The 8174-nt window shown below is 40.2% G+C and overlaps 1 pseudogene; it reads left to right on the top strand.

Moving 5' to 3' along the window:
- Positions 1-407: 407 nt before the first annotated feature.
- LOC105980219 lies at positions 408-2070 on the top strand (annotated as a pseudogene).
- Positions 2071-8174: the final 6104 nt, after the last annotated feature.

Here is an 8174-nt window from a genome sequence, read left to right as displayed (position 1 = left end):
AAGATTACAAAAAATAAAATTAATTATTCCTGTAAGAAGAATAGTTATCCATTGCTAAATACTGTATAAGTTTAGATATATTTCATTTCCCACAAATAAGGATTTACATTAGAGCCATTCTAACCACAAAGAAAACAACAAAGTAAAAAGATGACCGTACATACTATGTGAAATGTATGTAAAACATACATCAGATAAAAGGATGGGATTAAAAATGTGTAAGAAATGTAAAGAAACTGACAGCAAGAAAACCAATAGCCCAAGTTAAAACTGGTTAAGAATACGAATAGACATTTCTCAAAACAATGTTTCTCAAAACAAATGGCCAACATGATATATGGTAAAGAAAAAAAATCAACATCTCCATTGATCAAGAAAATGTTAATTAAAACAAATTCCTACTTCCTCCTCGTGGCGACGCGTGTGCCGGTTGCACCGGAGTGCATTCGTCCCCTGACCATAGGTTCCGTGTTTGTGCTTTTGACGGAAAAAAAAAAATATCTAGGCCTCGTGAGGTTAAGAACAAAAGAAGATGCACCTGGACTTTCCTCGGAGCCCTCTGCATTTTTAAAGCGTTGGGTGGAATTTTGGGTTCCCTGGCTGTAATCCACTGTTGCTTGATGAAAACCGAGACCTGTTGTACCTTCCTTGGAGAACAGTCTGCCATCTATTGTATCTCCCACTGAAGGCATCTGTGGTTGTTTGAGCTACAAAATCTACCCAAGCTTGTGTGACATCTGTCCTGAAAAGTGTCCATGATGCTGGGCCCTGAGGGAGGTGAAGGCTTTGTGGTCAAACTCCGTGGCCTGCCCTGGTCCTGCTCAATTGATGATGTGCCGAACTTTCTCTCTGACTGCACCATTCACGATGGGGTTGCAGGGGTCCATTTCATTTATACTAGGGAAGGCAGGCAGAGTGGTGAGGCTTTTGTTGAACTTGATCTAAAGATGATGTAAAATTGGCCCTGAATAAAGACAGGGAAAGCATGGGCCACCAGTACATCGAGGTGTTCAAGTCTCACAGAACCGAGATGGATTGGGTGTTGAAGCACAGCGGTCCAAACAGCGCTGACAGCGCCAATGATGGCTTCGTGCGGCTCCGGGGCCTCCCGTTTGGATGCACAAAGGAAGAAATTGTTCAGTTCTTCTCAGGGTTAGAAATTGTGCCCAATGGGATCACACTGCCAGTGGACCCAGAGGGCAAGATTACAGGGGAGGCCTTTGTACAGTTTGCCTAGCAGGAGTTAGCTGAGAAGGCCCTGGGGAAGCACAAGGAGAGAATAGGGCACAGGTATATCGAGGTGTTCAAGAGCAGTCAGGAGGAAGTTAGGTCCTACTCAGACCCACCTCTGAAGTTCATGTCTGTGCAGCGCCCAGGGCCCTATGACCGGCCTGGCACTGCCCGGAGGCACATGGGCATTGTGAAGCAGGCAGGCCTGGATCGGATGAAGTCCAGCGCCTACAGTGCAGGCTATGGGGGCTACGAGGAGTACAGCGGGCTCAGCGATGGCTATGGCTTCACCGCCGACCTCTTTGGGCGAGACCTCAGCTACTGTCTCTCGGGCATGTACGACCATAGATACGGGGATGGCGAGTTCACCGTGCAGAGCACCACTGGCCACTGTGTCCATATGAGGGGGCTGCCCTCCAAAGCCACCGAGAACGACATTTACAACTTCTTTTCTCCACTCAACCCTGTGAGAGTACACATTGAGATCGGGCCTGATGGAAGAGTGCCCGGAGAGGCTGATGTGGAGTTTGCTACTCACGAAGAAGCAGTGGGAGCAATGTCAAAAGACAGGGCCAACATGCAGCACAGATACGTACACCTCTTCCTGAATTCCACCACAGGGGCCAGCAATGGGGCATACAGCAGCCAGGTGATGCAGGGCATGGGGGTGTCTACTGCCCAGGCCACCTACAGTGGCCTGGACAGCCAGTCTGTGAGCGGTTGTTACCGTACTGGCTACACCAGTCAGAACAGCATGGGTGGCTATGACTAGTTTTGTAAAAGCATTGGAGTTTCAATCAAATATTCCCAGGCAGCCAAGAATCAGGGAGAGAGCAGTCTATAACTAGAGAAAGCTGTGGGACCCAAATTGCACCATGAGTTTGTGAAATCTGGATTAAAATTACCTTCAGTGTTCTTATGCAGACCTTTCTTCTAGCATTGATATGGAGTAAACTCAAACTATCTGCTTCCACTTTCCGCAGTTCACATTTTGATAGTGACATTCCCTTCCAGTAGTTCTGACTGTTAGATGATGGATCTTCACACCAAACTGCAGGGAGCACATTGATTGGGCCGATTGCTTTTTTGGAGAACTCAAGGTGCTAGGTCCCTCATTCGAAGAGAAACATTTCTCATGTTGGTTCATTCTAGTTTCTATTTCCTTCATTTAAAATCTTTTAGGTTGAATTTCAGCTTTTTAAAAGTTAGTTTTGCGAATTGAGACACAATACTAATACTGTAGGAATTGGTGGGCCTTGACTTAAGCTTTGTACTGTGATTTCCTTTCGGGTGTATTTTGCTAAGTGAAACTTGTTAAAAAGAAAATTTTTTGTTAACTACATTTTTTTCTTAAAATAAAGACTTTTCCACAAAAAAAACAAAAACAAAAGCAAATTCCTATACTCTTGGGCAACCTGAGATGCTTATTTATTGGGAAAGAATAGGAAGATAAGGTGATGGGAAAGTATAGGAAAAATATGAAAAAAATCAGAGAAATGCAGAATATTTGGGGAAATAAAGAAAGGAAAAAAACAACAACAACTCTGAACCAAACAACCTTCATCCCCTACAACCCCCTCTCCCACAAACAAAAACAAAAACAAAACCTTACAGAAAACTCACAAGCCAAAACCAACCTAAGCAAAAGAAGTCAGTCTATCTATATCTATTTCCATATCTATATCTATATCTATCTATTTTTTTGCTAGTAATGTTGCAGGGAAGTTTGGGTTCAGTCCACGTGTGCATTCTTTTCCTCCACCCTTAGGCCCTCAGAGGTGCCTCTGTGTTTCTTCAGTATTGCTGTCCTCTGATCTGTGACCTGAAACAAATCCTCTCGAGATGCATTCTGGATAGCAACCTTGGTTCTGGGTGTTGTTGCAAGGACTTCAAGAGAGAGGCACACTGTTATGTGGGCTTGAGCCCAGATGAACAGAGCTTCATGCACTTCAGGAGTAAGAGCAGATGAGACTTCTCAGGGCCTCCATTTTGAAGCTGGGCAACGATTTTTTTCTCTGGTAATGAAGTTTGCTGACATGGAACTACTTTAGAGGTTCTCACCAATACTTCTCCAGCCACAAGGGCTGCAGGCAGAGTTACTGACAGATAGGATTATACAATCTTAACAGGAGCAGCAGGGGAACTTCCAGGCTCTAGCTTTCCTAGCATTTCTTTCTTTCCAGGTGGGTCTGGTACTGTGTGTTTGCTGTCTGTGAAGGTGAGGTTGGTTCCTGGAAGTCCTGGCTGAACATTCCTGAGGACCCCACTCCACCAAAGGAAGCCTAAGTCTTCTTGTGAATTTGTCAGAGCTGGGAGGCAGCATTGGCTCTCCTCTTAATGAAGTACTTCAGTGTGTCAGACGCAGGCTAAATTCCTGCTGATTGACTGGGTTTACATACTGAGTCTGGAGAGTTGGACTTGGGGCTATCCAGGAAGAGAAGAAAAGTAAAATAAACAGGAAAGGGGAACAAACAGCCAAATCACCAAATGGAAGATCTGTGTTTCCCAGCTGGTGGCCTGCCTGAGAGCCAGCACCGGCACAGAGTGATGGCTCCCTGGGCTCTTGCTCTGCCTTGGGATTGCTGAGCAGTCCTGTATTTATGTATGTAGAACCATATACCAGATCGCTCTGTTTTCTCTCCCCTCCCCCGTCCCCCTAAAAAACCTCTGCCTTGGATTTAAAGTTTGTGGGAGTTAAGGACTTATTTAGCTGCTGGAGATACAGGTTTCAATTTCATCGTCTCTACTATGTATTCTGTACCAGAAAGAATTATTTTTTTTATTATTAAGAACATCAAGGTTACTCACTTTTCCACAAAGTAAATGCACTTGGATTTATTTGGATATCCATCTCCTAAAGTTAGTATTTCAATGTATTTAGAAAATGACTCTTCATTAATTGAAAATTTCATCATGATAGCCTTGTCTCTTTCAATTTGTTCACATGGTTTCTGGATTAATGTCTAAGGTGTATAGTCCATAGTTGATCCTAGTTGATTCGAGGCATAAAAATTAATTGATCAATATACTAATTTTTATTAGTACTAATTCTAGTTGTGAGTTTATATCCTTAATTAAAGCACTTCAACTAAAATTAACAGGTAATCTCTACTGGATATTTAATCACTTTCTAGACTAGTTGCCTAGAATAATAATGTTATTTTTGCATCTAAATCAAGACAATTTTCAGTCTTGGTGAATTATAATCTTCACATCATTTGAAACCAGCAGCTCACTTTTAAACAGGGCACTTCTTTTCATGGTTTGCCACAGATCATCATGCATTTGAGGCCCAATTCTTCTGCATTATTTTCTTGATCTTTCCTTTTTCCTCTGCTATAAAATCTAATGGCTGTCCAAGGTTCTAAGTTAAATGATTTTCTGTGCAATCTCTGGACAGATTTAACCTACTGTGGCTGCTTTTCTTCAAATCAAACACAGATGATCATGCCCATATTTTTATGCCTCCTGAACGTATATCTCTGTGGTGAGAGAGTCTCAGCTGAGTAGTAATACTTTTACAAAAACCACATTAATAAGAAATAATCACACTAATAAGAAATAACGTGAAATTCACTTTAATTAAATGCTAATGACAAACAATTTTGTTTGTCATTATTTGTCATTACTTTCATATCAACACTCTTAGTGATAAAATGTCTCCTAAGACACTTCAGTATTGGGACTCTGGCAAAGTAGACGATGTTTTCTATGATTTGGATGTATCCCACAAATTTATACTCTGGACATTTGATCTTTTTTTTTAAATTGTGAAAATACTGTACAGAGGGGTTACAATTACATGGGCAAGATAATGAGTACATTTCTTTTTTTTGAATATTCGTTTATTTTTTTATTGTGAAAATACTGTACAGAGGGGTTACAAATACATGGGCAAGATAATGAGTACATTTTTTACCAAGCATTGTAGTCTCCTCCTTTGTTTCCCCTTCCCATCCCTTCCCATCCTCCCCCCCAATCCTCCTCCACCCCCCCTTTTTTTTTTTGTCTGTCATGGGTTTTGAACTCTGGGCCTGAGCACTGTCCCTCAGCTCATGGCTAGTGCTCTACCACTTGAGTTACAATGCCACTTCCGGTTTTCTGGAGATAGGAGTTTTACGGAGTTTCCTGCCCGGGCTGGCTTTGAACCGCGATCCTCAGATCTCAGCCTCCTGAGTAGCTAGGATTACAGGCGTGAAGCCACCAGTGCCTGGCTGGACATTTGATCATAAGCACAGCCGGTGTGAGAGCTGGGAGCCTGAGTAATTGACTGAGTCATGAGGAGCCTGCCTTGGTTAATGAATTGAGTTATTTCAGGAATGACTGAGCAACAACACACTCTCTGTTCTGCTGACTTTTTCTTACCAGCATGGTACCCCATGCATGCTATCAGCAACTTTGTAGAAGTGCTTTGCTAGCTGCTGGGCTGATGATAGTCTTGTTCTCTTGGAAATCCCAGCCTCAAGTAGAATGTCTTTATTCTGTGTAAATATAAAATATGGTAGGATTTGGTAATAGCCACAAAAAATGATCCAAGATAGTACTGAAACAAAAAGCCTTTAAAATATTCTTGAAATAATACAACTATATTAATTTTGCAGAATTGCAGTCACAATGTGACACAAATGGGTTTGCTTAAAGCAATAGAAATTTGTTCTTTCTCTCCTAGGAAACAAGGAATCTAAAAATCCAGTGTATGCAGTCTGTGCTCTCTCTAGTGGAGGATCTTAATTGTCTTCTTCTAAAATCTGGTGGTTATTAGCAGCCCTTTGCATTCCAGTCTCTGGTTTTGTCATGTATTTCCTTTTTTCTTCTAACTACTCTGTCTTCTCATGGAGTTTGCAGGATATATTTTATGGATTTAGAACTCTCATTAATCATTTATGCCTTTTATTAACTTAATTACATCTTCAAAGACCCTATTTACAAATGATGTCACATTACCATGTATAAGGCAGGCATTAGGCAAGGCCTGGAGACAAGTTCAGATGAACTGTTTACAGCTTAGTCTATCTGTAGTTCTTATTCATTCTGGAATATTAAAATTTTAGAATAAAGATTAACTCTGAAATCATATACTTTCTCCTGAAAACAAAATGTTTATCTTAGAGAAAAATATACCAGAGTCAATAAAATTCTTTACTTCGTAATGTTTGTTCTCTTTCTGTTTTTCCTGCTAATTTCCTCTCTTTTGATAATAGTTATCTATCAAAGAGAATTCTTTTGCATTTTTTTAGTTACCTCTCTTTACTTACTTCCCTTTCTGTCTTTCTGACCTCAGCACATACTATCTTCTGGGCTGTGTTGTTGAATTTATATTCATAATGTCTCCCATGTCTGACCCTGACTCTCTTTTCCCTGCTATTACCCTGGCTGTGCCAATGCTACCTCTCTTAGAACATGTCAACAGAAACTTTACTGTCCTCTCTACCTTTTCCCCTCTTGGTTGGTTCATGTAGAATGGTCACTTGAAAACAAATATGGCCAAATTACACTTTTGAGTAAAATTCTTAAATTGTTCTTCATTTCATTGAGAATAGAATCCAGGGACTCTGAATCAGCTGACAAGCTCATTGGCTGATTGTGGCTTTCTTCTCTTTTTGCTCTTCTGTTTTTGTTTCATTTATGTCTTTTATTTGCTAGTGCTGCTCTGCTACACATGCTTCGGCTGAGTGATCTTCTCTGTTCCTACTGCCCTGATGTGTGTGGTTCAGCCTCATGTGGGCTTCAAGGTATAGACTCAGTAATTAATTATCTTCTCACGAAGGTGTGTGACTAATTTAAGTTTGCACTGTTCCCCATTCTCAATCCCCTTTTTGTCATTGTTTCAAACTTATTTTTTCTTATCATCTCCCTTCTTCAAATATCCTGAATGGTTTACCTGTTTATATTTGTTTACTATCATTGGATGGAAGATTTGCTCAATGAGAAGATCTATATTGTACTTGCTTGTGTAACCAGAGCACCTAAATTAGTCGAGTACATGGTAAGTGCTCCAGTTCATATTTTTAATCAACAAATAAATGATGATATGGTTTCATAGTGATTTCACAGTGGAGGCCTGGAATAATGATTTTTTTCATTTTCCACTTATTAATAAGATTATAGAAAACAAATTTCATCACGAGAGAGTCAGTTTCTTTATTGTTGATAGAGTTCTGAAATGTGCCTGTGGATTGTTTTACATAATTCAATTTACTTTTGCCCTATGATAAAAGTATCTATACATAAGACAAAGTTTTGCTAGATTAGGTAGAATGGTAGAGCCTCCATGGCTTGTGCGTTGGCAGAACCAGTGTGAACAAGAGCGCTATTTTATTTCTTTTGTGAAGGTGAAACAATCAAGGAATGAGAAGGAAGATTCTTTCTTCATACACATATGCTCATGTAACCAAGTGACATTTATATAGCAGCGCTGCTCATCTAGCCCTGCATTTGTTACTCTAGATTTCTTAAAACTACCATCAGTATTGTTATTGTGAGGTTTCTTTTTCTCCTCTTGTCATCAGCTTCCTTTTAAAAGCAATCTATGACACATTGAGAAATGCTTCTAGAAAATAGCTTTACAACGCAAGAATGACACTTCAGAACTGAGTAATTTAATTTTTCACAGAGGCTTGTACTGAATACACCCATTTCCTCAAGGCTGTGGTTGGACACATGGAAGTGACAATGTGGAGGGAGGTTAGGGGGAAAAAAAGAAGTGACAATGTGCAACTCAATAATAGGTCTTGAGTTTTCTTCATAATTATTTAAAAATTTTTCCTTTTAGTGGAGGCGGCCCTTGGAAATCATTGTGACATCCACATTCACATTTAAGATGATTCACAAGCTATTATATGTGTTGTTGTTGTTTTTTTAAACAAAACTACTTTTGCAGCTGTAACTTGAATATGACTTTTTGAAATAACTAATTTTCTTTTTCATGTGCTTCCATGGCAGTC

This window comes from Dipodomys ordii, unplaced genomic scaffold (genome assembly GCF_000151885.1).
Source record: "Dipodomys ordii isolate 6190 unplaced genomic scaffold, Dord_2.0 Scaffold8, whole genome shotgun sequence".
Taxonomy (NCBI): domain Eukaryota; kingdom Metazoa; phylum Chordata; class Mammalia; order Rodentia; family Heteromyidae; genus Dipodomys; species Dipodomys ordii.
This window is presented reverse-complemented; position numbering and strand designations above follow the sequence as displayed.